Genomic DNA, 9380 nt, shown 5'->3' on the forward strand with positions numbered 1-9380 from the left:
TTTTCCATTAGGAAAGTTTGAAGCTGATTGCTAAGTATACTTGTGACCAATATAAACATCAGAATACTAATAATCCTCTGCTGATTGGGCTACGTATTAGCAGATTTTGCATTGACAGGATCTGTCTGATCTATGCAATCTGAAATGGCAAAACTAATATCAGGAAAAAGCTGAGAAATAGATACATCAAATCATAGAAACTTTTGAGTTGGAAGGGACCTCTAATGGTCATTTGGTCCAAGTCCCCTGCAAGGAACAAGGATACATACAACTACACCAGGTTGCTCAGAGCCCGGTCCAGCCTGACCTTGAATGCCTTCAAAGGGGAGGATCACCTTCTTTGACCTGCTGGCCACACTTCTTTTGATGCAACCCAGCATACGGTTGGCTTTCTGGACTGTATGGACACACTGTTGGATCTTCTCTGAAGAAACAGTTTATATGATGGCCATATATTTTGAGAAAGTGCACTTTAAGCATCTTGCTATCTAGTTTGGACTAAAAAGGAAATACACTTTAACAGTAGCAGTCTAAATATTAAAGCAATTTCTGTCAGCTCTGACATGCAACTAGCAAGATGACTTTTGTATGTTAACTCCATGTTTAAAGGCCTTGAGTTAATTGGGAAGCTGTTTGCATGAACTTTGTCTAGCATTATGCACATCTTAATTTATCCGAGATTTGGCTCCATGTCTGTGGAGATGGCAAGATTTGGGAACAAGAGCTCTCTCATAAAAAAATACAGAGCACTGTACAGGGGAGACTCCATTTCTGGGTCATCACTTATGACAATCCTCGATTATTGTACTAGGAATAACAATTTTAATTCAATAAAATATGAATTAACAGAAACTGTCAGGGTAAGATCCATGATATTACAAGAAAAGCAGTTCCACTTCATCTTTATGCAGATTCTTATGACAAAGATCAAGAATGAAGCAGCCTCACACTCTTACAAATCAGTAGAGATTAGATGTAATTTTCGTATCATAATTAACTAATCATTTGCCATTGTCATCATTGTATTTAAAAACCCAACAGACAAAATGCCTCCTCCTGATTAAATAGATACTTCTGTTTTGAATCTCTAATAATAATTATATTAAGGCACTTCTCTTTGTTGTGAAAGAATGTTTGGGCAATTGAATGTATTCTGGAAAGAAATAAGCTGAAATTTTAGTTCTAAAAATAAATAAATTAAACAAAAATGCTTTGCAAATGTTGAAACTCTTAGCTGGAATGTTTTCTTACACATATAATTGACCCAGTGGAAAAAAACTTTAGCAAATGTTATTGCCTAGCTGTCTTCAAGCAAAATTTCCAGCAGCAGCAAAAGGATGGTTTCAAAAGCCAGGTTTTAGAAGAAAGAGGAGCAAGATGCACATTTCCCTTGCTTCTTATTTAAAAGCATCTTAAGAATGCAAAGGGAAAATGGAGCCACTTCTTGTTCTTTGGAGTTTAAGAGTAGCACTCCTAACAACAATCTGGAATTGATTTTATTCATTATTTATTCATGGGCATAATTCTGTCCCTAGCAGGGGTGTTGGAACTAGATAATCTTTAAGGTCCCTTTCTATCCAACCCATTGTGTTATATAATTCATTATATATAATTATATATAATATAATGTGATATAACTGAACTGCCTAAGTATTAGCAATCAGTGATTCGTGAGATGCTCTGGAATATCAGAGGAATCTTTTGTGGTACCTGCACAGAACCTAGATGTTTTTCATAGAATCATAAAATCATAGAATCATAGAATTATAGAATCATAGAATCATAGAGGGGACCTGATCCAGGTTTATAAATATCTGAGGTGTGGCGGCCATAGTGGTGAGGCCAGTCTCTTTTCAGTGGTACGTGGAGACAGGACGAGGGGAAACAGACATAAGCTGCAGCATAGGAAGTTTTGCACGAATGTGCGTAAGAACTTCTTCACGATGAGGGTGACGGAGCACTGGAACAGGCTGCCCAGGGAGGTTGTGGAGTCTCCTTCTCTGGAGATATTCAAGTCTCGCCTGGACGCCTACCTGTGCGACCTGGTGTAGGGAACCTGCTTTGGCAGGGGGGTTGGTCTCGATGGTCTCTAGAGGTCCCTTCCAAACCCACATCAAATTCTGTGATTCTGTGATAGAATCATAGAATGGCCTGTGTTGAAAAGGACCATAAGGATCACAGCCCTTTGTACAAGGGCTGCTCAGACGGATCCTCCTGTTTTCCAGTTGCCTCTAAAATGCGGTGCCATTTCACCACTGAAAAAATCTCCATCTTCTTCACTCTTTGTTTATACATACTGATAAAATCCCATCTGAGGAAGCCTTTTCCTCTCCAGGTTGAACAGCCCCCCAAGCTCTCTCCTCCTCTCCTTCATAAGAGAGATGGAACATTTGTACTAAAGTTTAGTGCTGATGGTTCCACTGAGGATCGAACTCAGGACCTTCTGCGTGTAAAGCAGATGTGATAACCACTACACTATGGAACCACCACAAATATGACACTGTACCATGAAATGATCTCTCCCACTCCCTCCATCTTAACTGTAGTTGGGAAGACTGGCCTCAGTGTAGACACTTTATGCTGTATCCATTGAGTCCTCTACACAATATTTACATTCAGTGTCATGGTTTGGAAAAAGTACACAGCAAATCCTAAAGAATGGACACAATTTGTAATCCAAGTCAGAAAGCTCTCATTCCAAATAATTACTGAAGATAGGCTGGAAGGTAGTTTAAACAAAGGGTAGAAGCCACAAGATTTAATGGAGGCATCTTCAGTGAAAATATCAGAAATAAGCATAAATAACATTTAAAGTTAATATGGAGTCAAAGGAGTCTAGAGAGTAATTTATTCTGTTTGAATGTCAAGTCTGTAAGCCATCCTGTGAATTATAGCATGAACAACTTTTCCACTATCAACAGGAACTTCACAGACTATAGAGTTGTACCAGGGCATCTCTGTTATATCCAGGTGTGCCTGGCACAGCTCTCCAAACACAAAAGCCAGTTGGAGAGAGAAGCTCTGAAAACAACACAGTCATGTTCAGAGGAATCACATTTAGATTAACAAATCTTATCTCATTCATTTCAGCAAAGCACCTCTTTATCAAGACGTTTTTTATCTCCAAAACAAACATAGATTCTTCTCATTGAAGTATTCACCATGTTTGTTTGACCCCTTTTACTAATTTGGTGCAGCAAAAACAGCACAACATTATTCTTTCATATGGCATATAAACATTTATTGTGTATTGCACGGGAATCAGTGAAGGCATCGTTATTTCTCTACTGAACATGCTTTATTGTTTTACAGCTTACACTGTCAGGTTTAGCTGTTTGCTTGTTGTTTTTGTTTCCACAGAATAAAACATACTTCTTTGTGATTAATAATATTTAGTCATGATTGTTGTTACAGACCTCCTTCATTTCATTTAAAATAGAAGTGCTCATAAAAATGAAGAATGTTTATATTTATTGTCACAGTTGGCAAGAGTTTGCTTTCTATATTAGACAAAAGAATTTCTGAATTTATGAACAGTTGACTAAGATTCTTAAGAATTTCAAGTATGCATTAGCAAAAAAACATGCACAATTTAATGTGTTGTCATTGTTCTGAAAATTTTTATATGGAAAATGAATTTTCACAAGGATATAAAGTTTTAATTTCCTGGTGACAGAATGCCATTCTAGCATAGTTGCTTCGGGATTTAATTCCTGTTTTTTGCTTTGAGGATTTTTGATAGAAAATACAAAGTACTCTGCCGTTCACAGAGATAATATTTATAGTTTAATTTTTAACGGTAATCTGATTTATTTTTCTTAACAGCAAACAAACAGAAAAAAAACCCACAACACAAAACAAGAAAACACAATGCATTGCCTATATTTTGGTAATTTCTTTCTTTACAAGTATGACTGTTCAGACATTCTGTATTAGTTTCTAATACTCTTTCTTCTTTTTTTTTTTTCCTTCATTAGAGTATAAATGAAATACATTAACATGATGCCATGAAAAATACTCAGTATGACATGCTGGAAGTCTAACTGAAGGTTTCATTTCGAGATGAAACTCTGAGCATGTTGAAGCTTGAATTCTATCAAATGCTATCCCAGCTGACCCAGCTATAAGTAGATATCTTATCTTTCAGATTGGGCAGTCAAATAGTGTCACATTGTTCCTTTGAGTATTATTGGCCTCCAGAATTGATGTTCCTTTCTCAAGCATACCAGTGCACTGTCTGCTGCAGAATTGACCTTTTTCATTTTAGTGTTGTTATTGTTTGACCCAATGTATGTAACAGAGCCAGGTTGAAGGTAAATAGTGTTTATCTTGCATGAGAAACATATTGTCAGAACCTGTTTATTTCTCCTACAGCACTGTTAATTGTAAAACAGTTTTTAGATAGTTATTTAACATGCTGAAGAATTGATTATGAACAGCTACAGTGAATAGAGATAATGATAAAACTAAGATAACCAGTATCTTTTTCATTAAGCTGCTTCAGATTGTAGGATGTTCCTCTGGATCAAGGAGATAAATCTCCATTTGCCCTAAGAAGATGGACAGATATTCCCCAGAGCCTCAGAAAAACATGGCAATTGGAAGACGCTTTCTGTCAGTAACACCAAGAACAGATAGTTGATGTTTGATCAGTTTGTCATTTACTTTGGCTTTTAGCAAAATTCAGTCGACACAGTGCTACTATAAACAAAGCTTTCACAGACAACGTTACTGACAGTTTTATCTCAAGCAGATTGGTTTGGCAGAGGTTGCAGACACTTGATACGGCTTAGCAACAGAATACACCATTGTCACAACACAAGGTTATCCCAAGAGCAACCTGTTAGATGTTCTGACAGTAAAGTCTTTAAACAAAATTTCTGTAGGAAATGGTCCATTGACTGCTTGTGCCCTTTCCATACTGGTCAAGGCAGTAAGTCCTTTCAGAAAAGCTTACGTGATGGAAGCGAGATGATTTCCCCTTTTAGAAAAGAATTTGCAGATCTAATGCCATCAAGAGTAATGTTTTCACAGTCACCTCTGATAGCAGAAGTGAACAGCTGAATTGCCTTGTGGGGCTTTCAGTACTTCTTGCTCCCACTGAAATGCCCTTTACACCTGATGCGAAGGAGCATGTTGTGACATTTTGCCATAGGACAGACTTTGTACCTTTGGCTCCTTATACTGGTTAAACTAAATTAACACAAATCCATAGTGCACGTGCCAAACTCTTTATTTAGGAATATGTTCAATGATCCGGAGTAATTAATCTCCACATAAAGAGTCTGAATTTTAAGCAGGCACATCCTCTAAATATTGTTTATACACGGGAGGGGTTTTCTTAGATCCCTCTATGTAAAACACCCAAAGCACTTAGCAGCTCAGAAACACTGGTCAAATCTGAAAATTACATGCCCTAGAATTCAGGAAATTATGAACAAATAGAATTTTGAGCTTTATGAGATTAAATTTTGGTCTAATGAGAGAATGATTTTTCAAGTTTGATTAGATTATATATCAGAAATATTTTCCAAAAGGCATATACAGGGAGAGATAGGATAACCACTCTTTATCAAATGTAATTTACTTCCATTTTTAATTGCAGATTTACACTGATTAGATGCAAACTCTGTCCAAGACCCCACATCTGTAATGTCTCCAGTTTAACAATACAGTTAAGCTCATTCTGATGTTTAGGCACGTATTAATAAGTATGAATAGCAGAAAAAATAGAAATAAAGTTATTGCCGTAATATTTGCAGTCAAGTTTGCCACAAGTCAAATATTTCTGTGCATCAGATACAAGCAGAAATGGATGAAAGACATAAAAAAGCAATTCATTCATATTAATCTGTTTTGTAGTGCAAGTTCTCTGCGATCTGATTTTCTTTCTCTCTCCTATATGTCCATCAAATCATTTTTTGTGAAATAAAGATATTTTCTGGATCATCTACAAAGTGAGTACAAAATATTTTACATTTAAAACACATAATCATAATGTACTTACAGGAGCCTTTCCAATAGAATAAATAAAAAAGACTGGTTATCTAGCATGAAAAAATTTAGGAATGGTAAAAGTATGTTTTATTTCGCTTTCTTCTTGAATATTTTGACAATTTTTTTAGAAAAAAGTGAAAGACATTTAGCACTTAAGTAACACAAGTTGCATGTGAGAGACACAAAGTTTTGTCTTTAATTCACATTATACAGTTCAGGCATTGAAATGAGAACCCATAACTATCACTTCCATAAAAACAAATAGGAGATTCTTTTCCTCAAAAGTCACCAATGAATCTCTAATCCACAAAAATTCTATGAAATGATCTATTTGAATTATACTATGGAAAAGGTTACTCGCATTAAAACACATATATAGAAAGGGAGATCTACTAGTAATGAAAGCTACCATATTTTTAACATGGAACGCACATGCTTTGTTTCCAGTCCTTCCACTTTTACTTAACAAATCATAAAGCAGTTTGATTTATGAAATGTCATACAGAAAGTTCCAGCTTTATGCTGCTACCATTTAGAGAATTGCCAGGTGGAAAACAAAGCAAAACAAAACACAGAATTCAAGATCCCTGATCTCAATTTACGCTGAGATGGCCATAGTCCTGCTAACATTAAACATTGCTATGAGAAGAAGTAAGGCAGGGTGAGAACACGGCTGCTTTTGCAGTCCACAATCTGACTAATAAGCATCCCTGTTGCAGGAACATCCCACCATATTGCCATTAAGGGATGATGTGATGATACAGTACAGGTCCTGGAGACATCACCACAGTTCTACTTTGTGGAGTGTATGAGCCCCATAGGTGAAACCCAGATAAGTCGTCCAAGCTCTACTAAGAGTACACAAAATTTCATGTGATAGCTGTGGAAAAGACACATGCCATACCAGTGGCTGATATAATTACCTTCATTTTAGAACAGGATAAGCACTAGCAATAGCTCTGAAGACAATGCTTTTTAGAGAAGGCCTCAAATAGAAATAAAGCAAATCTAGCTACTAATCCCTGATAACCATACTGAAGGATCCCTGTGGGACTGACTAGGACAGCATCTACAACACCAGCCTTCTTGAAAGACTTTATCTGCAACACCGATAGATATAGGTAGCCCTCATAGCCTGAGTGGACTGCAGCTATCCTATCAGTTTTCACAGTGATGGTATTAGAATTGACATAGTTGTCTGCCATTAAAGTCCCTACTTAAAATGGCCAGAATTCATTTGCGAAGATGTCAAACTGTATTTGTAGGCCTTCTGAAGTCAAGCAATATGAATGGCATTTTCACTTCACAGTGTTCATCATCATTCCAGGTCAGAGTTCCAAATTTTCCTGTGGAGCAGCAGGAGGCCAATGTGTCATCTAGCCAGTGCAGACTGAAAGGCATTCAGCCAAAGCTCACTAAAAGCACCTACTCTTTCTTCTGACTTCCTTAACATCTGGAATATTTTTAGAGTATATTCTTACAGTCATGGTCTTTAATTCGACTACTTATTCTACTACCTTCTGTCCCAAAATTCTATTCTGCAGGAAGACATATACAGAAATGAACTTCTCCATCTGAATACACAAAATCAAACCCCTAAATCACTGTGATCTCTCTGTCTCTCAAGATTTATGTTTTTAAAACGCAAAGCTTATTGAGATTCCTCATTTGAATTCAAGGAAAAACAGGAAAGAAAGTGAGCAACAGCAATCTGTATTCCAAATACAAAAGCTAATTTATATCATAGAGTCTTTGAAATGAGAAATATGCCTTATGAGATGTGCTAAACTATCAGCTCTGGGAAGACAAGATTTATATTTATCCGTAATATATCCAGGTACTGATTGATTGGCATAAGTACTTGATTTCACTTTACATTTCATCTTCTTATCACCTTTGATTCCAATTATTCTCCCATCATTTCAGCTGGAAATACAGAAAGATAGGAGCAAAAACAAAGTATGTTTAGCATCCAGCTTTAGAAATAAATGCTACTAATGACAATAAAGCCTACTACAGTTATTAGTTAGCATTTAAGTGACAAAACGGAGATGTTACGAAAGAATCTATATGAAAAATGACACCTCTTTTTAAACATCCATCACAGACCAGTAAATCTCCTTTCTATTTAGAAGAAAAACAACTCTCTGTTACAAGCTTACAGATACAAAGTCCTTTTATGTATTTTTGCTTGTTTGATTTTTTTATTTTCAGGGAGGAGGAAGTCAAATAATAATTAATTGCCTGTTCACATCAGATAGTTTTCCTGAAAGCTACTGTTAATGTCTGAGTTTTAAACTCTGTCAACATTAATTCCTAACTGTCTCTCAAATGTTTTATTCCTCAGAGCTGCTTCAGAATTTATATTCCTATTATTAATAATACTAAAAATAAACTAGAACTAATTTGAAAAATAGAAAAAAGATGGGCTAAAATGAGGGCTAATATGACATTAAAACTATCCCAGAGCATTTATAATCTTTTCCTTTGTGTGAAGTCTGTCCCCAGCACAACAGAGCCTAGATTTTTTAGTGAGAAATCTGAATACTACTGCACTGTAAACAAACAATATTGCCTATTTAAAAATGCACATTTCCATAATTACTGCATTTGCAAGAAAAAGACATTTTAAAATGAAAGACCAACCTATCTCCAGGCCCTTGCTTTTCAAAGAATCTAATACACTGCTATTAGAAGTAATTTTGCAGGTGCTGAGACAACGTAGTGACTGAAAACAAAAGCTAATAAGTACTCTTTCTAAATCAATATTAGAGAATTGTTTCAGTATAGTGCCCCACAGCTTTCAGGGAAAAAATCACCTGTTTTGAGCTGCCAAAATAATAAATTGAAAAAGGAGCTGTGACCAGTGAACAACAGAGCTGTTAGCAGGGGGTGAAAATAGCACTTTAGCACAAACATTGACTCAAATGATAGCTTTGTAACTGCAGAGTGCACCCTCATAATTTATCACAGATGGGGCATGAAATGTTGCAATGGCCCTTGATGGTCTACGTGAAAGTATTGTGGCATCTTGAAAAAACGGTCATGAAAAATACTGTTTTTCTGGATTTATTTTGCCATGCATAAAGACAAAGGCTGTTATTAGAAGAAAACTGGAAGTTGACAGATGAAACAGGAGTTTATAACTACAAATGAGTAAAGTGAAAGCTGCTTCTAACTCCAGAGTTATTTCTTGACAAAAATAAATTGTTTTCCTCAGAAGTGCTGAGGATCAGCAGCAACCCAGACTACATGGCCATTAGATTTCCAGTAAATAGCAGTTACAGAGTTCCTGTGCAGTTTACATGCAGACGGGGGGCAGGAAAAAAGCTCCAGCCCACACTGTAACATTTCTTCAGTGGTAGAGTTATAAAAGATATTCT

At 36.2% G+C, this 9380-nt stretch overlaps 1 non-coding gene across 1 annotated transcript; it reads right to left on the bottom strand.

Annotated features, from left to right (window-relative positions):
* Positions 1–2412: 2412 nt before the first annotated feature.
* On the bottom strand, positions 2413–2485 carry TRNAV-UAC. The gene has a single exon. It is a non-coding gene; the product is annotated as a tRNA-Val (tRNA).
* Between the last annotated feature and the right edge of the window lie 6895 nt (positions 2486–9380).

This window comes from Meleagris gallopavo, chromosome 3 (genome assembly GCF_000146605.3).
Source record: "Meleagris gallopavo isolate NT-WF06-2002-E0010 breed Aviagen turkey brand Nicholas breeding stock chromosome 3, Turkey_5.1, whole genome shotgun sequence".
In the NCBI taxonomy this organism is placed as follows: Eukaryota; Metazoa; Chordata; class Aves; order Galliformes; family Phasianidae; genus Meleagris; species Meleagris gallopavo.